The sequence below is a fragment of the Calidris pugnax genome, unplaced genomic scaffold, assembly GCF_001431845.1.
Source record: "Calidris pugnax isolate Ruff unplaced genomic scaffold, ASM143184v1 scaffold79, whole genome shotgun sequence".
NCBI lineage: Eukaryota > Metazoa > Chordata > Aves > Charadriiformes > Scolopacidae > Calidris > Calidris pugnax.
In genome coordinates this window covers 1,534,686-1,558,886 of record NW_015090817.1, presented here as the reverse complement: position 1 = coordinate 1,558,886, position 24,201 = coordinate 1,534,686, and the positions used below count along the sequence as shown (strand labels likewise).

At 39.7% G+C, this 24,201-nt stretch overlaps 1 protein-coding gene across 3 annotated transcripts in view; it reads right to left on the bottom strand.

Annotated features, from left to right (window-relative positions):
• The window catches only part of NEDD4L (neural precursor cell expressed, developmentally down-regulated 4-like, E3 ubiquitin protein ligase), a 101,635-nt gene that overhangs the window by 66,280 nt on the left and 11,154 nt on the right, over window positions 1-24,201 (bottom strand). For all 3 annotated transcript variants that reach the window (XM_014939769.1, XM_014939771.1, XM_014939770.1), the window contains exons 2-4: window positions 10,938-11,019; window positions 6,429-6,467; window positions 3,572-3,625 (exon numbers count right to left, since the gene is read on the bottom strand). The gene's annotated coding sequence lies outside the window, so the exon portion shown is untranslated. The remainder of the gene's footprint in view (window positions 1-3,571; window positions 3,626-6,428; window positions 6,468-10,937; window positions 11,020-24,201) is intronic.

Here is a 24,201-nt window from a genome sequence, read left to right as displayed (position 1 = left end):
CATCAAAATAAACAGGTAAACTGAAAGATAGGGGAGGAAAATGATTATGAGGGGGAAAGAGGGATTTATGTCTAGCTCTGACAAACTGCTAATACCAGCTCCCTCAACCAACTAGTCCACAGTGCTCCGTTCCAGGTTCGTTTTCCAGGGAGACATTTCAAGGCAAGCCTCCCGGAGAGACAATCACTCTCCCAGAATAAGAGGCACGAAGGATATTAGAAAAAATGAAGGCTGATTGAGAAGGAAGATTTTAAAGGGCAGCCAAATTCCTTCCTGTGGCAAACCAGGAGGTTAGCTGTCATTTCTGTTTTTTTTTCTTTTTTTTTTTTTTTTTTAATGCCAGCAAGAGCCTGAAACGGCACCTTCCCAGCTGCTCCTTTTCCATCAGAGAGGAGCGGCCCCAGCGGGAGAGCTCTCACAGCTGACTAAGGCAGCGAACACACTCGGCACTGCTATAAATCTAAACCACAGCGTACTCACAAGGCACATTTGTATAAAGCACACACACCAAAACTTAACTACAACAAAACCACTTCGAGTTAGTGTTAAAAGTTTAAGTCAACTCCACATGCAAATGAGAAACATTATTTCACGCTTAACATTTTGGTGTGTGTTACAGCATTAGGCTATCATGGCAGAACACGAATAAATATAACAAGGTTATGCTTTCAGTTTTAACTGTGCTCATAACATGATTAAGCAACAAACTTCTTGCCTTTAAAAAGCCACAACTTTTACATTGTCCGTATGAACACAACATAACCTACATTACCCCGAGCAGTCCCTTCTAAGAATTAAAAATTACAACAAAGCAAGCAATCGTACATATGGCAAAGATTTCTCACACAATAAAAGCCGCAGAAACGTGCAAGATGGCAGGAGACAAAATTTCTTTTTCAGTTTTACCGGGCAGTAAAGACGAGGGAAAACCAGAGACGGGTGTTGCATGTCGTTTTGTACTGATTTGTCTAAAACACCGTAGAGAAACTCTGCCCATTGCTGGCCAGCCTCCAGTGAGAAAGTTAGAATATTACCACGAGTGTGACTGCCAGCGCAGAATACAGTTACGCTCTCCGAGAGCCAAAAGACCTCAGAAGACGAACAGACAGGACACATCAAAATGTAAACCAAACCAAACAGCCTAAATCAGCTCTATTGCAACGCAGAAACTCAGCGGTCTGAGGATACTCACACTTGAAGTGTGCTCCCAATAGCACTTGTAGCACATACTGGAAAAGAAACTCTGTTTAGCAAGAAGCGTAGCTTCATTTCAATACATGGACATTTGCTCCCTGGGAGAAATTGAAAGCCCAAGTTTTGACAACAGCTCTGAAAATTTGTAGGTGGAGGGTCAATACTCTAGACAGACACTTAAACCTCTGTTTGCAAGCAGCTTGTTTTTGAAAGACATAAAATGACCAATCACAAGAGAAATGGAAGCTTAAAACAATAAAACTGCCAACAGACAGCACAATCCTCTATTGTTTTAAGTGGACTATGAGCCAACAAGAAGAAAAACATGAATAGCTTCTACAGTGCAACAGTATTGTACACTGCTTTGTGGAAGCACAGGTGCTGATATTATTTTATCTTATTTTTTAGATAAAATGTATTATCCAAGTACACAATCTCTCTTTTCCCGAAGATGAAGCTTGCATCATCTATTCTCTACTTTGCTTGGGAGACCAAAAGGAAAGGACGCGTTATGAAGACAGAAAGTGCTTTGGGATAATTTGATAATTTTGGAGCATGAAGAAGAAAAAAAGTTCTTGCAATAAAATCCATGCAAACATTGACAATAAGTTTTTCAGAGTATAGCAAAAATAATCAGTTTCTATGTCTCCTCCCTCTGTAAACATAACCTGATGGAAATACACTGCTCTAAAAACCCCAATGTACTTGCTTTGTTGCAAGCTCAGAACACCTTCTGAAAGGCACCAACGGCTCCTGAAGCCCAGGCTGCTGCCTCTGCAAGGAGGTTATGAGCCTAAGGGCAGGTGGCTGTCAGCAGCAGGGGCACAGGAAGAACGAACAGAAAACGCTTCAACAACAAAGAAATACCAAACCCACCAGTGTAAGGCCGGTACTGCATACAGAGACTTGAAAATCTTAAGCAATATATGTGAATCGAGGCTACCAAAACTGTCATTTCTCAGCTGTCACTGCGCATAGAATATTCTTCTGCATCGCCACCCTGTCACCATCACCCACAGATATCCCCGTGCCTGCCATTGCCCTCTCCAAGCCACAGCCAAGCCTCTTGCTCTGTCCTCCCTGCCCACAAAGCATATTCCAGCCCCCCCGCAACAACACACACGCCACCCAGTAACAGCAGCACACGCCGAGCCCAGGCTCACACCCGCTGCCGCAGTTACAGGTACAGCAGCTCTGCTGCAATACTGTCTGCATCGGCTGGCACCGGGAGAGGACCTTAAGGCTGGGAACACCCTTTAAGTTCAAAAGGCATAGGACAGTTTTAATAGTGCAATTGGTCATTACATGCCAATAAATATTCTCACACTCAGCCCACTCTAAACACACATCATCACAGTTTACCGACTTCCTTCCTCCCATGGGAAGATATAACCCTTTGGCTAGAAGTCCTCTTTTCCCCCACAAGATTACAGCTTGTATGTTTTCCTTTGCTCTATACTTAATGGGAAGACAGAGGAAAAGAATATATTTTTTGAAGACAGATGTTTCCATAGTGAAGTTTTTTCAATAAAAGGATCTCCACAACACTGACCTTAATCTTCACAAAGCAAAGACGTTTAGTAGAGGTTGTACTGCACCCAACCAAGAAAGCGTTAACACCTGATCTCAAAGCCAAAGAGACAGTGTTACAGTTCTCAGCAGACAAAACCCCGGAGTCATTCACCCAGTACACCACTGTACTGGGATATTAACCCAGAATGTTCAGAACAACACTGCCACTTATTCCAAGGATGTCTGTGTGGAAAACTTATTTACTTGTTCACAAAAAACCAAGAAGCAGTAGGATGTTGGAAGACTTCTCTGGAAGAGCTACCGCATCAGACAAATTAAGCTGCAGACTGAAAACACTAGCAATATGCAGGGCATTATGAGGCAGAGAACTGAAAACACAAGAGAGAGCATTATTTTGCCATTACCTTAAACCTTCTTACACCCACATCCTGAGTACATGATGCAGCTGTAGCAATCACACCCCAAAAACGGATGCAGAAATATTAAAAGGTACAGGAAAGAGACACTGAAATGACAGGGGATGAAGCAGCTGCCTTCTAAGTGACTAAAAAGGTTGTGACTTCATTGGTTTGCAGTGGAGATGCCTAAGGAAGAATATGATGAGGTTTTTACTGTCAGAATAATGGGTTATGGAGGACCATTTTGGTCTGATCCAACAGGTTACTACTTTTGTGTTTAATGCTCTATTAGTCCCCAAAACCAGATACTTTTTGTGCTTCTAGCTACATTTTTTAAATACACTTTTAAACAACAGACAAAAACCACCTTTAAGATGTGCTGTATTGTCATCAGGTGCATTACACAGAGCCTTGTGTTTAGTAAAACACAACCAAGAAGCACTCACCAATCTGTTTTCATCAAACACTTCAAACAGGAGACGATGATTGGTTGGGTTCACCTATGAGAAAATTCAAACAACATCACATTAGGTTCAGGAGCTTGATGGTAACAATACATGGGTACCCGTTCATACAGTGATTAAACCAGGGCAAGCAGAACAGGGCTAGCGGGGTTTGTGTAAAGCTTCAGTTTTACTTAAACTGGAGCACTAGACCACTTTGTAAACCCTGCTGCAACTAGAACTAATCCAGCAGGTAACACTAAAAGCTCTCACTTGCTGTGTTCAATGCCAGACCCTGGCAAAGCAGGCTGCTTCACTCCCATGTCACCCTCAGAAAGTCTAGTGGGGCAGCTTCAGTGGCCTCCCGCACACTAGCCAAGCTGCTGTAGTGTCAGGAAAGGTGGCCTGTCACACAAGTGCTGTGTTTTGGGAACAAGTCTCCAGCTGGACAGACTATCAGAGTGCCCAGATTTTTTTTGTTCTACAGCTGCAAAGCTCAACTAAACTGTAGGGAACAAGAGTTTTACTGTATTTGTTTCAGAATTCCACGATGATCTACATCTTGCACTGTCCATCACTCACCATTTCTAGCCCATGTACCACACAAGCCTGTGGGAAACCCAACAGAAGTCTCTCCAGCTCTTGAAAACAGCAAATATACCCTCAGAAAATTATTTACATTGAAGTAAATTTAAGCAGAAAGATTACCAACATGTACAAGGAAAACAAACAAAAAACTCTAGCTAGAAGACAAAACAGTTACTATTAAACAAGAAAAAAGTTCTATAGTATTTGATCAAATATTTGACTTTTTTTTTTTTTTTTTTAGAAAGCCTTTGTAAGCCAGATTTCACCATGACCAACATCTTTAATTAAAAAAATTTAGAAACAATATTCCACAATGGGCTGATAATTCTGTGGGGGTGGCAATGGACTTCCCAGTTTTGAGAAAATCAGAGAATTGTAACACACAAAAAAGGGTATGCATTATTTTCTATATCCACACTACTGTTCAGGATTTTAGGATTCTGTGATTTTCAAGGTGTTTTAACTGAGCTTTTATGAACTAAATCTGTAGTTTAAGCAACGCTACTTGTGGCAGCTTTGTGTATTCTCTTTTCCTAGGAAAAGCATATAATTAGAAAGACTAGCCTGAATAATATCAGTTAAAATTATAAACACAAATACACATAACAAGCTTGGTCAATCCCAAGAAAATACATTTTACTTTAAAGCACATGAATTTGTTCCTTGCAGTCTGTCTTCTAAGTTAGTGTGTTTATGAGACCAGTATTCACAGAGATGGGCTTACAGAGGAGAGGTCATCCATTTCTGAGTCCCATATGCAGTCGGGATGGAATCTGGGAGATCTGAAATGTCTTCAAATAGATAAACAGCCTAAAACTTTCTTTACCTTCCCTCTTCTGTGCAATGGGCAGGATGGAAATCTCTCTCTCTATGTATATAATTTGTCCTCTATGCTGAAGGCAAAGACATTTAAACACTTCAATACAAAACACTCTCTCACTGGGGTAATGACTTTCTAGGGAAATTACAGTATTGAAATGGCTCTGCACTTTTATAGGCAGGCAGCCTAAGCTGCCCCAGGGCAGAGCCACCTCTGTGACGAGAGGTGGGCAAACATCAGTGGGATGGAAATAGAAAACCTTAGGCCCGGATGTAATTTACTGTAAAGGCAGCTCCTATGGACTCTGCAGAACTTTAAGAAGTGTGAGCCCATATTTTCCCTTTGGAGCACAGCATAAAAATCAAAGTATTTCATTAGATAAAGATGGTTTTACATATGTATTACCCAGCTGTAAAACCTAGAAAACCTATTTGGAACACATTTAAAAATAAAAATTCCACTTAAGCCTCAAAACCCCGTGTATTAACAGTTATATTGGTGGCAACTATCTTTCTGAAAGATCCTATTAGCAAGACAGCCAATTGCTAAGATTCTATAAACAATGTTCAATATGATACCCGTATTTAACAAACTACAATGACATCTTTTCTCAAGCAGCTGCTTAAGATTAAATTTTAAAAACCACTGCAATTCTACCTCATCTTCTTTTGTAAAAGCTACAGCTGCACTTAAATTAAGTCATTCTTCTTTGGAAAAGTATTTTCAGCAATTAAATAACACAGCTGCTATTGTCCCTCTCATTTATATTATGTTGGTTTTGATAATCAGTATTTTAACCCCTTCTTTAGCAATGTCAACTATTTTAAATTATTTTTTTCTGATAAAAACCATTCCGTTATAGCTATAACTTGGTTTTCATTTTAAGCAAGATCTACAAATATTCCAAAACGGAACTACAGAAATAACTTGAACATGTTTTGACCTTTTTGGCAAGTAACATAAAGGCCAAGAGAAATGACTTTTTCTGTCTTGCTTTTGTATTTGCTCTTGCATTTGTATTTTATTATTTTTTATTATTTTTATTATTATTTTATTATTTTTTGCCATGATAACTTAAATTTCATACAGCTTTTGGAAATAACTCTTGATTATTTACCACTGCATTAACATTTTAAAACCACAGCAAACATGTTCTGCTAAAAATACATTTTCAAGTAAAAAGAACTTTTTATTTGTCAGATTAATTAACTCAAAACTTACTCTCAATAAAATCTCAAATTGGGAAACAGTCCATTTCTAATGAACTTTATGCCAATTTCTGTTGATCATTCCATCACTACATAAGCAAAAGAGCAATGACACCAGGACATGCAGTTTTTAATGTAAACATATAAACAACAAATAAAAAATAAGCTTCTTCTCAACCTTACAAAAAGCTACATGATTAATTGTACATGTCATAATAATGATTGCAAGTAAAAGGAAACTTACTCTAAAATAAAATTCTTCATTCCATTTTGGATTCAGTGTCTGTAAAAGAAATAAACGTATTTACATACTAAAATTTCTTTAGGTTTGCCATTTTGTAATCATCTATACGTGCATGCAAGTGACAATTTTCTAGGAAAAAAAAGAAAGGAGAAAACAGCATGCTATAAAAAAGTTGCCACCAAATTATTTAGAAATTCTCTAGTGAGTAAACCAAATGTGGGAGGATATTTGAGTCAGATGATCCTAAAATAGATGTTAAGTATAAATAGGATTCTATGAGTAAAAGGCAAGTCACTGAGAACCTATAGAAATAAAACCTGGAGCCATTTCATTCTTGAGATTCATTTAAACCCAGATGAAAAAAAAATATATGTATTTTTTTAAACACAGGGACAATTTTTGGGCTACAAAAATAAGGACAAGATTTACACTGTATATCAAACAGAAAAATAACAACAAAAAAAGAACAAAAGGAATTGTTATTTCCTTTGAATAGGTATGATACTCTTCCTAATCTCCCTCAAGCCTATGGAGGATTTGAATTTTGTTTTAATAACCTGAATAAAACATACAGAATGAATATGCACATAGATTGCAATCTGAAGGGAGCTCAAGCATAAAATAAAAAACTGATAAAAAGAGATATTAGAACTACAAACATTAATAATTTGGGCAATTCAAATTTGGATAAGTTTAAAACCAAGTCTGATATGTCCAATGGTTTTGTTTTCATGCCAAATCATTCCCTCATTCTCTCACATAGCAGAGATTTACCAGAAGAGCTGACACTAAAAATTGGCTCTTCACCCACCAACATTTTGTTAGAGCAGAGTGAGGCCTGGGGGCTGTTCATCTGACCCCGGGACATCGATCCGTTAGATGTGGGGTGGCCAGGGCATGGGGGCTCCCCACACCGCAGCTCCCCACCAAAGGGAAGCAGAGGGGCCACACTGCAGCACCCCATGCACTCCTGTCATCACAGCGGCTTCTTCCCACCCAAACTGGGGCTCAATCCCAACCCAGCAGACATGGAACTAGTTAGCAATGAAATCAGAGTCAGAAATTTGCAAACTCTGTTCCAGAAAATTCAGGGGAAAAAAGGAGGACAAAAGGAAGTAAGACTATAAAAAAGATGGAACTCTAAACCTATATAAACAGCTACGTAGCCAGTCAACAGTTGCACTCTCAGAAAACTTCTACCTGCTTACCCTGAATAGTCTTATGACAGAGCAGGAAAATATTTCATGAAAGAAGAGACTGCTGGAAAGAGTAGATGAAAAGAGTAAAATGAGTGTAGGAAAAGGGTAGGGGGGCTAGGAGTTGGGGGCAGAAAGACATTTTCACCTCTTTTGCCTTAAAGAGTACATATGTATTCAGTAAAAAAAAAACATGAAGCAATAAGAAAAAAAAGTTACTTTTTAAATAGTTGTATTCATCAAATGTGGCTGTTATTGGCAAGAGTGGTTCCATGTAATTTAACAGTCTCATACTAAATTTGAGGGCACAACTGTCCATCAATAATTTTAAATGTTGCTTAACCACAATTACAAATTTCAGGAAACATTCAATGTATTAAGCAGCACAATTTTTGGTGTGTACAAACTACCAAAAGTTTACGTACACTACCCTGTAAGTGGTAGAAATTTCTTCCACTTTCACAAGTTAAACAATTAGTAGGTCAAGTCAGAAAGTACAAACACTAGAATCTTAGCAAAGGAGAAAAACACTCGTAAAGAAAGGCTCCAGAAATAAATGCATGAATTACTTCATAAAGGACATTAGCAGGGAAACAACAACAAAAAGACTCATCAGCAAAAAGAGCTACATCCTAAAAAGGGCAAGTATTGTACAGATAAAGAACTGCCAAGAGTCAAGCTGAGTTAGATCTTCCACAGGATATTAGAACAAACACAAAGAGGGTTTTTCAACTATATAAATGAAACGAGAACACAGACAGAAATGATGCTACCAAGCAATGAAGCTCAATAGGGAGACTAAGAACATTTAGATATGGGAAATTACATTTAACATTACATATGGGAAAGGCAGAATGACTAAGAGGGATCAGTATGAAGATAGAAGTTGTAACAACTGATGTAGAAGTGAAGTCTTCAGAGCTCAGCAGAGTCAAATTGAGGAAGCTGGATAATCTTCATCCAGACTTTTAAAAGAATTGACACATGAAATCACAAGCCTAGTAGCAGGAATTTAAAAAAACATACTGAGCATCTAACAAGATCATAAGAAGGCAAAGAAAAAATACAGCTTTTTCTACTGCAGGAAGGAGAGCATTTCTAACAGGCCACTCAAAACACGGCTCCAAAAGCAAACACGAGGCATTAATCAAATCTTGCAGTTGGAATAACTGAATGTGTGGAGGGAGGTAAATCAAAACCAAAAGCCTCAGAAACTCAACATAGCTAGATCATGCCAGATCAATCTGAAATTTTCCTGATAACTTCATTTTTTCAGAGTAAGGAAACAATTGCATTGAATCCCTTGGCTGTAAGTGAGCCCCTCCTAAGGCTGGGTCCAGCCGGACAGGAGGACACGTGTCAGACAACTGCCCAGGTAACGGGAAAGAAGAATAAAAAGGGGAAACTTCTGCTCTCTTGCAGGCACTCCTGCAAGGCAGTGCCACACAGAAAGCTACCTGTTAAACTGAGGAAGACAAAAAGGAGTAGAAAAACAAGAAACTAGCGAAGGGTTAGATGGCCTCATATTAAAAGTTACAGAGCTGAAGGAAATAACTGGCAGTGTCTTTCAGAACCACTCCTGAGATTAACGAAAAATACTGATGAAAATCAATGATTTTAATTCAAAATCAAGATATAATAATGATATTTGCTATTTATGAAATAAACAGAGATTGCAAATTGCATATAAAAAATACTGCTTTGAGGGCAGAAGTCTTGAGATGAAATTTAACAATTCAAAACAGAAATGACTTACCAGAACTTTCCAATAGATGAGTTAATATTACTATTATGGAAATGACTGAGAAAGCCCAAGCTTTAAGTGACAGTTACAAAAACAGTGAAAAAAAGAGCAGATGCAATCCCAGAAATACATCATCATCATCATCACCTCTTCCTCACCCCTGTCTACAGTTGGGTTGCTGTGCAAACGCTGTCCTTTTTCTCTTCCTTCCTAGGGCAGCACTGAGTTTGTCTCTTCCGTGATACAATCAATGGCAGTATTTTCCCATCCTTACAACATTTTATTTTATTTATGGTGGTCTTCTCAGAAGCTTTCTTACTCTCCTTTCTCTCCAAAGCTGGCAAGTATCACTTCAGATCCACAGTAATGTCACAACCTCATTCCCAATCTAATGCTCTCATTTCAACCTCTCCCAACTTTTTGCACTGTAGCCATTACACCAAACGTGTAGGAGCCGAATATGCTGTGTCTTTAGTAATCATGCTTCTATAGCAGCAACAGCTTTTGAAATAAGGGCAATGTTATTCTAGTAAGGATTAAAAAAATTAAAATATTAAATTAATTTTAAAAATGGAATCAGAAAATGAATAAAGCACTGGATGTGATCAACATCTTTTAAAAATTACTTTTACTTGCCTACATCAAACATGCCCTGGGTCCTGTGAAAAGTTCTCCTTGAATCCTCCATGCTTCCAGGATTTCACATCAGGTTTCTCATGACACCTAATGTTCTGATTTTAGAACAGCACCATGCTATTTTGTGTTTTCAATAACAAAATTTTCCTCACTGCTCTGTTTTGCAATTATTTTGATTGAATCACTGTTGATTCTAAATACCTTCATAAAAGTGACAACTTACTCTTTTTCCCTTACTTTTCATATGGGTTATGAATTTTTTCCTCTCTGCCATCAACTACCAGCAAATGTTAAAAAAATAATGATTTTTTTCAAAAAAAATATCATCCTTTTAAAATCTTAGGGCCCCGATAAATATTCCCTAGTGGAATTTTGCTTTGGGGTGAAATGAAAATAAGAATGAAAATAAGAAACCAAATAAAATTTAATTTTGGTTCTAATTAATAATGAAAACAAAATTATTTTCAGTGCATTTCCAGGTTTTTCTTACAGCATATCTTCTGTTATTTGGCTATTTTAAATTCCCATATTAGGAAAACATTTTGAAAATGGAAATTTCGAAAGGAAACATTAAAGAAGGATCATTTTTGCTAAAAGTGAAATCAATGATAATTAAAGCAGAATTCCTTAGATCTTTAATTTCAGCTATGTCTTTCATTAAAGTATGACTTTCATAAAAGAAACAGTGAATGATGTAACAAGATTTGATAAGCCAAGCTTTAGAGAATAAGAGCCAACATGTTAGATTCTGTCAACAGATCACGCACGCTGAAAACGCATGCAATTATTTTGGTTTGAAAAAAAATAATACATTATTCAGTTGCTATACATGAATGTAATAATTTAAATAAGTGTCATATTATGTTATAGAATTCTCTTCCAATATTCTTAATATTTCTAAAACAATGGAATAAAAAATTAATATATACATACCTTTTTAATAGTTTTTGTCTGCACAAGAGCAAGTTCTCTGTTCTCATCTGCTACATACAAGGAAAGTTTCACATACGGGTCACTGCAAAAGAAGATGTCATTTTTAATAGGAATATAGTTTTACAGCCAAATATAATTTCAGTGTATATATATATATGTATGTCATTTAATGGGATAATAAAAGCTCTAACCACTCCTAGTGAGAGTGTTTTCAGTGAAACCTAGTAACTGTAGTAAGCTACTGAAACATGTAAAATATGTGTTTGAATATGCTCAATTAAATACTGACCATAGCATTAAAGACAATTTAACTTGCAGCTTTGTCCCATAGCTAAGGCCAAGAACCACTTGCCTGCACACAACTGCTGCTCGTGAGCATGCACATCATGTCAGACTGATTATTTGTATCAGTAGATGTACATAAACGCATCTGCTTGAACTGCAATTAAATTCAGCATTAAGCACCAAGGTTTAGAATAAAACAGAGCACCATTGTGATTAAAAAGAAATGCTGATACTACTTTGAAGTGCTTAATGTACTGTGCTGCCTACCATTTACTGGCAAAATAACCTACTACAAGAAGCAGCAGAAACCAGATATTCAGTGAAGCCAGCAGTTTGCAGTGTGGGCGAAGGCTCAAACAGAGCCTTTCTGCCACAAGCCAATGCGAAGGAAGAAGTTTGTATGGAAGAACAAGGATTAAGAGGCAAAATTAAGAATCTTATAGGGCTGTGAAATGAAAGTCTTATCCTCAACACTGCATAACATTAAGAAACTAAGACTGACTGCTAACATTTGAACGCACAGAGGCATTTAGGCATGTTCATGGATCTCATGCGCAAGCTTTTCTACAGCCACAATGTCATAATGTTTTCTAAAGTGACTGTCTTGCTCTGTCAACAGCTCAAACATCGCAAATAAACAGAAAACAGCACTTGTTAAGCACATCTTTAAGGCACATGAAATGCACTGCCAGCTTGGTTTTTTGTTTTTAGCTTTTTGAATAGCAATGAGCATTAAAAAAGAAAGAAGAAAACTGTTAAATATAACATAAGGAAGCAAGTAAAGAGGAAAAGAAACAAGACCTGAGATTTACCACAGTTTCTTATCCAGAAGCTGTGACTGATGTGATTTGATGACAGCTTATAGAAAAAGTTGTTTAAGTCACGTTATCTGCTTTACATACTGCTAAATTCAGCATTTCATTCACAACTCTGGAAGCTGCAGCTGCCTAAACAAATCTGACAGTTGGTAATTTTTTTCTGTGCTTTGAACTCATGATCTGTCCTAGAGAGCTGTGAAACTTCATGTGATGAGGATCAGAGCACCACGCTCACTTAGTGAGTGGCAGAGACAGCTTCTCATTCACAGATCGTAGCTTACTGGCCAAAGTTCCTAAAAGAATTTAGCTATCTGAAGAATAACTACTACACACACAACTTCTGTTCATGCCATCAGAAGATAGGTGAACATGAGTACCAGATACCACAGAATGGAACACTGAATTTGTAACAGTCTTCTTCTTCACTTGGAATTAGCTGTAAATAGGAAATATATCGTTGGAGTCTATTAGGTTGCTTCCCTCACTGCATAATTCTAACTCGGTGAAAGTTTAAAGGAAATCATCTAATTTTTCTTCGTTAGGATGCAGGATCATGGTAATCACATCGAGTCATGGCAAGGGGTAAAACCGGACATACTGCCAAAATCATGAATCTGGGTATCTTCTGTGTCCAGATAAACCACAGATTGAAACTTACTTTCAAGCACCGTACACACTAGTTCTTAGTTTAAGAGATTTTACAGAGGCCAAATGCTCAAGGAAGCATTTCAGTCAATCCTCCTGAGCTACATCTTTGTTCAGAGAGAGCTGTGTTTCTACATTAGTCAATTCAAAGGAAGGTCTTAGCGAAAGCAAGACGGTTATAGCTTACAGGTTTCTGCCAATTCCACTGGGGACAGGGTTCCACCACATCTCACGTCACTGAAGTTAATGTCTAATTTAAATTGAAATATAGCAAAATAAATTGTTTAAATCAGTAGATCTTTTAAGAAGAATTAAAAAATGGGATGACTCGGGTGTCTCCCTCCTGCAGTACATAGCCCACCAGAGTTCACACACTAAGCAGCAGGCAAAACCTGGTTTGACACTGCCAGGCGCTGTCCCTCTGCCATCACCACCCCTGCCTAGGCTGGGCAGGGCCTGCTTCCAGTCGGACACCATGGGTACAGACCACAGGCTGACCCTCCTGGCTGTGTGTGTGTGTGTGTGTGCGCACACCCCATTAGTGGGTTGTAGGGGACAGCCTGGGTGCGCATAAAGCTACAGAAGCTACACCTCCAACAAGAGGTGTTGCAGACCCCAAAATCCCCATGTCCCCCAAGGGCCGAGGGTTCTTTTAACCCCCAGTGCGAGCGACAGGGGCTGCACAGGGGCAAGAGAGGTGAAAATGTTGGGGGAAGGCATGTGGCAGGTTACAGGCGATCATTCACATTTTGGGAGCCTGCTGTGGCCACACAGGTCACCCTGCTTTCAGAGCAAGGCTGGACTAGAGACCCTCTAAGGTCCCTTCCAGACCGACCTTTCCTACAGCCCTGTGATTAAACTCAAGTAAAAATATTAGCACTTATTGATCGCAGAGCCAGTTTGTAAACCCACAGCTGCAAATAACTTCATACTTGGTGCCTACCAGCGCTACCACCATTGTTTAACGATCTCTGCACACAGTGTTTTTCAACAGAAGTTGAAATTAACAGCTTTCTTGCTAAAGTTTCAAATCACACTGTATGCAGCTCATTAATTTATATTATATTCTATAAAGAATAGTTGAAACACTTTAAAAAATGAATATTTATAAGTGTAAGTGTGGCCAAAGAATTGGCTAAGTTTTTGTAAACATTAATAAATTAGACCCAAAAAAAGTATCATTGAATAGTTCGCATAATCACACTGCAATTCACTCCTTAATCCAGCGCATTAACTTTTTTTTCCCCCCTCCTTTCCCCACCACTACTTCTTCCAGTTTTGGTGCCACTCCCCAGTTCCCAAAGACTTTTGATTGCATTTGGCTCCTTTGCACTGCATGTTTCAGCAAGACAACCCTGCAACATTGTGATCATTCTTCAACAAATTTCTCAAGTAACAAGACAGAATTTCCAACAGTCATAAATATAATTAGACAATTCTTTACATTGCGCTTACATAAACTCTTAGTGACTAGAATATATCTGAGTAATATTAAACTTCTTGTGTTTGAAAGTCTATGACTAAAACACGTAGTAAATCTTTAAAGAAACCTGTTACTTAGAATCAGGCTCATATTGCAACAACTAAATAAACCATTTCATTTTAAAACACCACTAAATCAGCAGCTCCAGATGAAATTTGGAGTTTTGTGTGTCCACAGAAAGAAAAGCCTCACTCGTCTGCGACGACTGCAGAATTAGAGCTCTGTTAGCAGAGCAAGGACATTAAGACAGTCTTACAGCATCCAGCATTAACCTTCCCAAAAAGGTTGCAGAAAATGAGAGAAGACTATCAAGAGTAATTCATAATCTGCTTTTTCATCCTGACTCATCCAATTCCATTTTTAAAAATCTCATCCCATACACATCTGTCACCTGCTCTGGAAGTGATAGAACAGACGTTCCTGAGATCAATACATTTACTGGGAAAACTAAACAAGCTACAAAGTAAAGGACGAGAGATTAGCTGAGACTTCACAGAGAGCAGACATAGTACAAGCATTGAGCAAACTGGTGAAGAAATCAAAGAATAGGAAAAGAATGAAAGAAGCAGATCCACCATTAAGAATATAACTACAGTAGCAAAACAACATATGTAAAAGGTATCCCAGAGAACAGACTCTAAACATCAAAATAGTAGGAGCACTGGAGGAGCTTTACAATGGCTAGTTGCACCCTGAAGTCCTATTTAAAAGCAAGCATTCTAGATGAACATGGCATCTTTGCAAGGTAAAACTGCTGCTGATGTGGAAGATTTATTAGACAACAACAACATGAAGATCAGTAACGTTTTCCTCAATTTGCAGAAAACCAAAATATAGCATCTGATCTGTTAAAAAAAAAAAAAATCACTGGAAAAATCACCAGCAAATTGGAAAGCAATATAGAGGAAAACAAGAGGAAATAACAGATTCCTGTCCAACAGCAGTATTTGTAGAAGTGTTACAGAAAGGAAATGCTGATGACCCAGATCACAGAAGACACAATGATAAATGAGACACCTGCTGAGAGCACTCAGAAAAAACAACAAACCAAGTAGGTCAGAGGGGACTTGTGAGCACCAAAGGCAGACTCAGATCAGCCTGAAGTTGCACTTGCCAGATACTTTCACTCCAAAATTGATGGATGAAAAGGCTCAGACAAGGGATTAAAATGAAGTATTGTCTTCTTGACTTATAAGGCAGACAGATTCATTCTTGAAGAAAGCATTATAAAAAAACCCATATGGCACTCCTGGTAACCACAATTGCAAGTGATGTATGAGTACTTTCATTGTGCTCTAAAAATAAGTTGAAAATAAAGCAACTCATCCCACAGTTCCTTGTGAGCGTCAGTCTCTGACTTGAATCACTGCTGATTAGCATCAGGTTTTAAATCTGAATGCCAGGTGAGTTTAAGAGCATGCCACCGGAGGAGCAGAATTAAGCCCTTCAGCTCATGGAGATGACATCATATAATTAACATAAGTTTGAACTAACAGTTTTGCAATTTGCTTGGAAAACTCAGTGTAGAGGTAGCTTTGAGAAGTAGTACTGCTTTTGTCTTGGGAAGAGGGTAAAATATTACATGAATGAAATGTAGCAAAATAATAAAGTAGAAAACTACAAGTAGAAATCTTGATCTGTATGAAATTTTATACCAGTATCAGTGTTAAAATGCAAACTTAATGAAACCCACAACATAACAAATTGACAAAAATCAGACTTCTAGAAAGCTGTTGAAAGCTGCTAATGTAGTTAATATCCAAGTGAAAGTTTACACAGGTGTTCCAGTAGAATTACTGTAATAACAGAAAGTGGATACAGAAAATGAAACACAAGCCTGGAGCCTGGGGACAGCACAGACGGCAGTTCTGCACAGCCAGCCCCGTACCCCGTTTTACACTGGCCAGCTTGCAGCTGGGGAGATTTCAACACTGGGCACCAAGGGGCTGTCCACTAGAGAGATGGCCCAACTCTAACAGGACATAAACCCCCTACATTTAGTGGAACAAAGAGTAATATTATAACACCCTCTTTAGCTGTGAAGGTATGTTGTGATGAAGGTATGTCGGCTATTGTATAAAGAAGACTGGGTGGGCATGTAAGTAGAAGTTTCTTTTACCTGCTAGAGGGCTCCTTTTTCACAGATAGCGCTGCAGGAATTAAACCAAAAAAACCCAACCTCAGGGACATTCGTAATAAAATGGAACAACACAATGGGGGGAAGGCAGGAAACCTCCAGGTGCACTGAAGGAGACAGGCACAGCCTGTCTGAACTCACAGACTCACAGTCTGAAAGGTTACGGTTTCTAATGCTTTAAATTTCTTATACTTGACAATGTCATCACCCACTAATATCAGACGTCAGCAGATATATTCAGTATGTATTATTAGGCATTCAAAGGACTAAGCTGGGGTTTAAAGTCACGTTTTTGTAAAGAGCAATGAGCCCATCATTTCATTATCATACTAGTGACTGGAGATGAATGGGCGTTGATTTCTTGAACACCTATCTATAATATTCCTCTGTACAAAATCCCAAAAGGATTAAAAACAATAATCTCATCTGTCCCAATATGATCTGCCTAAACCTAAAGAGAATGTCAATGCCTCCTCAGATTAGAACAACTTTGAAGGTGATAACAGCTCTTTGGAGAATAAAATGGAATCCTATGAAAATTATGTTAATAAGAAAAGTTATGTTAATCATAATCACAAGTTACTGAAAAGAGAGTTTGGCAGAGCAACAGCCGTAAAAAAAAATAATAATCTGAGATCTTTAGAAATCCTTTTCCTGACCTTCTAAAATCCCTCAGACATTCAAAATTATCCATTTGCCAACTCATAGAATTTGGTGTTTTCTTAAACTGAAGCAATTCTAGATATATAATTATCATCTTTTATTTGAACCTCAGCCTGAAAAGGCCAGCTTCCAGCGCTTCTTCACGTGGAGGATAACAGAAAGCACTGATGACTTAAAAACTCTGAAAATTTAAAAAACAACAAACAAACCCAAACAGATCAGCATCCTTTAAAAACCATGTTATTTCAGAGTCCTGTGAAACTGGGGGGCCCAGTAATAGTTTCACATTTCTTCACTTGAGTCTGGAATTGGGTTTGCTATATATTCTTGAAATATTTTGAAAGCAAGTCTCAAAACACCTTTTGCCAGTGACCCGATGTATTATTTATTTATTTTCAGGCACAAAAGGAGGAGGCGGAGAGTACAGGCATATGTGAAAGAACAACGAAACTACTAAGCCCTACACTGCTCTATTTTTATTTTAAAAGCTGAAACCGCCTCCCCACGTACAAAATTTAGTATCGCTTGTTATGCAAGTGCGTGCATGCCAATCCTGTTGCACGAAGGCAAACTTCATGCTTCAAAATAGCCTTATCGTTTCAAATGATAATTTTGCTTCTGTAAGAAATGCAGGCGTGTTCCCTTTGTATTATCCCCTTCCTGCCTCTGTTCCACACACATGAAAGGAACTCCGCAACAGCTCACGCAGTCCTGTCTAGAGAAATACTAACCTCCATTTGCCTATTGGGCAGTTTTTCTCGGAACCCCTGGCTTTCAGCAGTCACATTTAACCACAAGTGAGGCAGAACAGACAGACAGAATTCCTGTATTTTCACATAACCTCTGTGAAATCTGAAGGAAGGAGAATAAGGAGAATGCATGTGAAATTGCTACTGTCTCACACTATTGCACTGAAGCATGAGAAAGCTCTGCACAGTTTACAGGGCTTATCCCCTCCCTAACTCCAACAGCAGCAGCACCCCAGCCTGCCGCTTCCCAGGCACGACAGATCACATACAAGAGAAGTAAAACGCACAGGTACAGGACAAGGAACACCAGTGCAACTAAACCTGCCAGAGCTTGCCTGTCAGATTAATTTTTTTAATAACATATTTACATTACCCCAGTCTTAAAGTGTGTAACATTTATTCTAACCTGGATATTGTAAAGATTAGAAAATGCCAGCACTAGTACAATTCCTTAAGATGCACAAAAAAAATCCTTCCAGTTACTGAAGACAAAGCAAACTCTAGGCTTCAGGTCCTGCAGAGATTTGTGCCTGACAAGCAGCACATTCCCAGCTATAAGCCGTACCTGCTGGGAGGCGAGGAGCCAAGCCAGGACGGGACTGAAGGCTGATGCGTGTCACTCCAGACCCACTCTTTTAAACTGGCATGGGGGCACGATGCGAAACAGCTTTCTGGAGAAAGGGCTGGGTATTTCAAAACCCTTGCCACATAAAACGTCTTAATGCTAACAACCATGCACACCATTTGGTACAAGCACCTACAGATACCACTATGCTACAGTTAGAGATGTGCAAAGGTGTCTGAATTAGCTCTGCCCACAGCAGCTCAGCACTTCCTATCAGCTAATCTACTCCAACAGAACACTAGGGTAAATCTGCACACTGGGGTCTATATGTACTATTATAGATGTGCTTTTACAGCCAGTATGCTGTAATTTACACATTCAGATCAGTAAAATATACCACCTTCAAAAATGTTCATCTCAACGAGTCTATAAAATTAGGGGAGCCCCATGAACAGCAATTAACATCAGGGCTGAAGCAGATTATACTCAGTAAGAGGAAGTTCCTTGAACTTGAAAATGTTTTACAGAATCATTTGAACTCTGTGTTCCTGCACTTATTGAGCTTAAAAAGTGACCAATAAGCAATCAAAGTTTTGTTTGGTGATTTTTAGATTAAAGAGATTATGGAAACAATGCCCAAAACACGCATCATTAAATAAGGTTAGAATAATAATGGGATACTTCTAACAAAGTTTTATGAAAAGTAGTAGAAACAATGTTACAAGGCAAAGTATCTTTTAGAGTCACTATCATTTTTTAACCCAACAACCATTTTCCCTGGTGAATTTCGCCATTCCTGCAACTCTAAGAAGGGAGAAGCACAATGAAAATATACCAAAATTAACTGCAAGGAATGCCTCAGAGCAGATCCTCTGCATTTGCTCATGGGTTTTTATATTAACATGAACCTTCTGGGGTGCATCTTCCTGTCTGTACCACATAAAATCCATCATGAGTTTCTTTAAAAGAGAAATAAGATTCTGCTCTCACTGTCGTACAAGCCTCATGCACTGTGACTAAAGCAAAGCACGAAGCGACTAACCGCACTAGAATAGAGGAACATCTGCTTTCAAAAAAGAAACTCTTACCTTATCCTTCACTGAAAAGCCAAACTTGCAATCCACTGTGTCTCAGCATGCTAAAATCTCTCTTCTCCATACTAAATCCCAGAGCCATTTTACAGGCCCCATATTTTCCTTCTAGTTTTTCATTTTCCAAGGAAAGGCTCACAACTCATCTGGCTCTACAAGCAATTTAGCAAGGCTTTATTCAAAGAGCTGCTAGAGATAATGACTCACATCACAGACAGCTGCAAAGAAGCGCCTGTGGGCAAAAGGGAGTTAAAAATTATATATCAAACTCCACCTACAGTGTCTCCACCTTCCTAGGTTGTTCCTTTAAAATGCTGTCTTCTAATAGAGCAAGAAGACCAGATTCCTTTTGCATTTTTCCTGTACTGAAATACTCCTAGAGCATAAAGAAAAGCACAGTTTTCTAAGCATGTCTCAAAAAAAAAAAAAAGCTATCTTTTAGATTTTGTAAGAGATGTTAAGTGTAAACATATGGATTTTTTCACTTTCCTTGAGGCCATTTTTGTAATTGTAAGGTGAAGGTAAATGAATGCTCTAAAAAAAAATCTGCATACATCAGCCTTAGATCTGAATTCTTCCTACGCTGGTTCACACTCCCAAAATATCTTAACAAGTTCTAAAATCCAGCAGGGGAAAAAAAAAAGAAAAAAAAAAAAAGACGAAGAAAATTCAGTGACACTTGACTTTTGGAAAAGTTCCACAGGGGAACTCCAGGCAGCATCCCTACCAATGAATACCACACTCACTGGGTGCGTTCAGGAACAGGCTTATCCAGCTTAACACAAAGGGACAAGAGAGGCCACAATCTCAGAGACATTTCAAATGACCTAATTGAGCACTGCTGCTGGAAGCTGGCTCACCTGGTCCTCTGCTATCCCCTCTCCTGTCACCGAACATGTACGTCACACACCAGAGATGAATCCGATGGGGAAATGAACTTGGGTCAAACTTGGGTTACGACTTCCTTCAGTCCAGGGTGTCCTAAACCCAGACCAGGTCCTTCATCCAGTTCACTGCAAAGTCTCATAAGTGCTGGTGGGTGGAGGAGTTGGTGGAAGGTGGAATGAGCAGCTAAGTCAGAGGACAATGGGATTTGTCCCTGCCACATGATGTGCAAGTCCTGCCAAGGCTCTCGGACAGCTCGCCCTACTGCCCCGAAGAGTCCCACTGCTGCCACCTCCTTTGTGTCAGGCGGGACAAGGTAAGTAATCGCACAGGACCAAACTGAGGATGATTGAGAGCTACTTTTGCCAGGTTTTCTGCTCAGCAGAGGAAAGAGCAGTACGAGCAAGACTTTGTCTACTGATTTAGCAAGTGTAAACTGCCATCTCATCCTCAGAAAGCATGGCTCTCCACTGAGGCTGCTAGCCCATCCATCAGCCACAGGAGCCCCCTGCGTCACCCAGCTGCTGCCAGCAGACACACGAGTCCTGACATGGGAGCAGAATGACATTTGATGAAAGTAAAAGGCAGAAAGCAAAGGAAACATATAATTAGTCAGTGGAATTCACTGTGGTTAGGGAATTAGCCAGGTTCAAAAGGCACCAAGTTGGTCATGTTCACAACAAAAGCACTCAGCTAAGTTCATCAAAAACTTGTGATACATCAAAAAACTCTTGCCTGAAGTCTGATGTTAATCTTTAGTTACTGAGGTAAAACTCAAACTTATGAGAAGCACATTATTTTCTTACTAACACAGGTTGAATTAGCTGGTAGAAGTCACTGTGAAGGCCAGACTTCCAACAACCTCAGATTAAAAAATTCTGAATTCAGATTTGCATGGAAATTTAACTCAGGACCGTCTGCTAAGTATTAGGTTTTCAGTGAAAAATAAGAGCTTGCTATCTTTTATCTAAATATATTAATGGTCCTTATTCTGCAACACACACAAGGGAAGAAAAGTGTAGCATGCTGAATACTAGGACAAATGACAGAAGAATACAACAAAGAGTGAAGAATTAATTATTTACATAACATAAAAACAACTTTTAAATCTCAACTTTCAACAGCCACAGAGGACATAAATGGAGACATAAACTAAAAATTCACAAAATAAATTACATTTCTATCATGTTTAAATTTCAAGGAAAGCAGCAGAAAGAAAAGTTTCATGCTATTTATCCAAAGTACAGAAGATAGTAAGTTCTGTACAAAAGCACAATCATTAAGAGACTTGAAACATTGACCTCTACGCAACAGGAGGGGAACTTGGCAACAGGGGCTGGATTTAATGAATTAAATTCCCCAGTGATTACTGTGTCAACAATTGACTAAAAATGCAAGTTATGCAAACACCTAACAGAAGGCAACTGGCCTCTATCGTTTACAGTGAGTAGCAGTGACCGCCATCCTACAGGCTGGGCAATGACAGGTACCCACATCCTTTGCTGGTGCCGCCCACCATCACATCTGCACAAAAACGTACAGCCCAAGCACTATTAAAGCCCACAAACCTTTAAAGCCATTAGCAGGTAGAAGGCCAAAACTGTAGCACAACACCAACATTACTCAATCAGCCTTTCTGTGCCCTGATTGATACATGAATGTCCGACTCCATTGTTCCTCCTTGAAATATACGAATTCGTTACTTTCTTTCCCACCTGAACACTGAAGGGGTTGTGATCTGCAGGGCCAGCGTGCTCTCCCAGCCACTACCTGTGGCAAGCCAAAGACAGTCTTCAGCTACTGCTACTGAAGGATGTGGCAACACAACCACCTAACAGTCTCCACTCACCAGAACAGGAGATGCACATCATGAGCTTAATGCCCAGAAACAAGATGTCATTTATTACTCCTAAGAAATGCTACATTACTCTTCACCGGACTGTTTGAGGGAAGTCTGAACTTCTGTCTGAGCAGCCCCTTCCAAAAGGCTTTCTCCCAGAAACGCAGCAGATGCATACTTTTGAACAGAACTTCACCTTCATCTGAAGAAAGATTTTATTTATTTTTTGTTTTAATCTCCTGGTACAGCTTCACGACAGCATGTATTTGCTATCTACAGGATAACTTCTGAGACTGAAGTTTAATTAAATTTACCTTCTACATCTAGAGTGGACAGTAACCACAAGTTGCCAAAACTTTCCAAAACCCAACAATTGTGGGTGCCAATGGAAGCCCACTTAATTAAAAATAAATCCCTACCAAAGAGCTGAGAGTAGAACACTGAACACCCTGCCAGTGACAAGAAATATTAAGCCAGCCCAGCAGCACCTCCATGAACCCGCACATGGAGGGTCTCACAGGCCTCCCACAGCTCCAGCTTCGGCGCCTTCACACCCAACCTCTGCCCACCGTTTTTTATCCATCCTCTTTTATTTTATTCAGTGTTTATTCTTGTTCTGAAGACTGAATTATTAATTTCCTCATAGAATTTCCTCAGGCTCCAATTTCCAGGGACTATTTTACAAGCATTACTCTTTCCCGCCTCACACCTGTGGAAACTGAGGGCTGGCATTTGTCCGCGTTTTACAATTAGCTATCCGAGACACCAGGAAGGTAAAAAAAAAACCAAAACAAACCTCACATGGTATTTTTCTCTCCTGCTTCTCTGACCTTGATGTTTGTGGGGCTGTTTCTCTCACTTTTCCTCTCAGTCCTGCCCAGTGTTTTTGCCCCTTCTCAAGACGGGCTGTCGCAGAGTGCCTCAGCGGGGCCGGTCTGAGGGCGGCTGCAGAACCTTCTGGAACCAGCCCCAGCCGGCCGGGCTCCCCTCACAGAGCTCCCCTCACGGGGGTCCCCTCACAGAGCTCCCCTCACGGGGGACCCCCAGCACCCACACAGGGGCACCTGATCTGCCCACACACTTCAATGACAATTTTTGAAGAGAACTTAGTATTCCACAGCATTTTATGACATATTAATGTCATTTTTGCAGGCAGATGCAAGCTGTTGCTGTACTCCGGGCCATACAGACATGAGCTATAGTTTGCATCAGCTCTGGTCAGACAACATCAAAAGCTGACTCAGCCAGCTAAACTCAACAAAAAATGGTCTTCTCTCCCATTTTCCACCCAAAAAGGCGGCAGATTGCAGGGGGAGAGTGGGCAGAGGCTCAGGTTTTCTGAGGGAGAGCCACAGGGAAGAGGCACGTCTCCCTTCCCACCAGCATCTCGTCCAGAAGGGGCAGCTACAGGAGGCTGGGGCCAGCCCTTCAGGGTCATCTCCCACAGAGCACTTACAAGGCCATGGACATGAAAATCCCTTTCCTCTCCATCTCACAACAGGATTTTAGGTACTAGGTATTTACCCCTATTGCCATCACACCCATAAACCACAAAATGTACAGGGCAAAGTGAACTCGTGCCATTAGAGGAGCCATTAGGACCATGCTTTAGGACATTGAGGAAAGGTATAGCTGCCATCAGATGTCTCCATCCAGCTGCTACTGTGCCCGCTCCTGTCCCAGCTCCCCTCCAGCCGCCTTCACTAACAGAAACACACTGAACAGCAACATTTTGCATGCCAGAACAGGAGGAAAAAAACAAATCAAGCCAAGAAAATCCTTCCTTATTTTAGAGATGATAAGAAATCTGCCGTGAGTCATTGCCTAAGATTAAGTTCTTAGTTATAAAGAAGGTTGTTTGTCATAAGAATGTGTTTATTAAAATGGCTGTAAGGAAAGCGTGTGTGTGTACAGGGATTGGTGGTTGCCTGTCAAAGCTCTGCAGCTCCATCTGCAAAGGAGAAGGCAGCTGCTTTCAAACACGGCAAAGGGAGGCTGCAGACATGAATTACCGGAGAGAACAGCTTCACAAACAGCAATCAGAAACCGCTGAGAGGGGGCGTCCAGCCTTGCTCCTCTGTGCTGTTACTCATTATGACAATG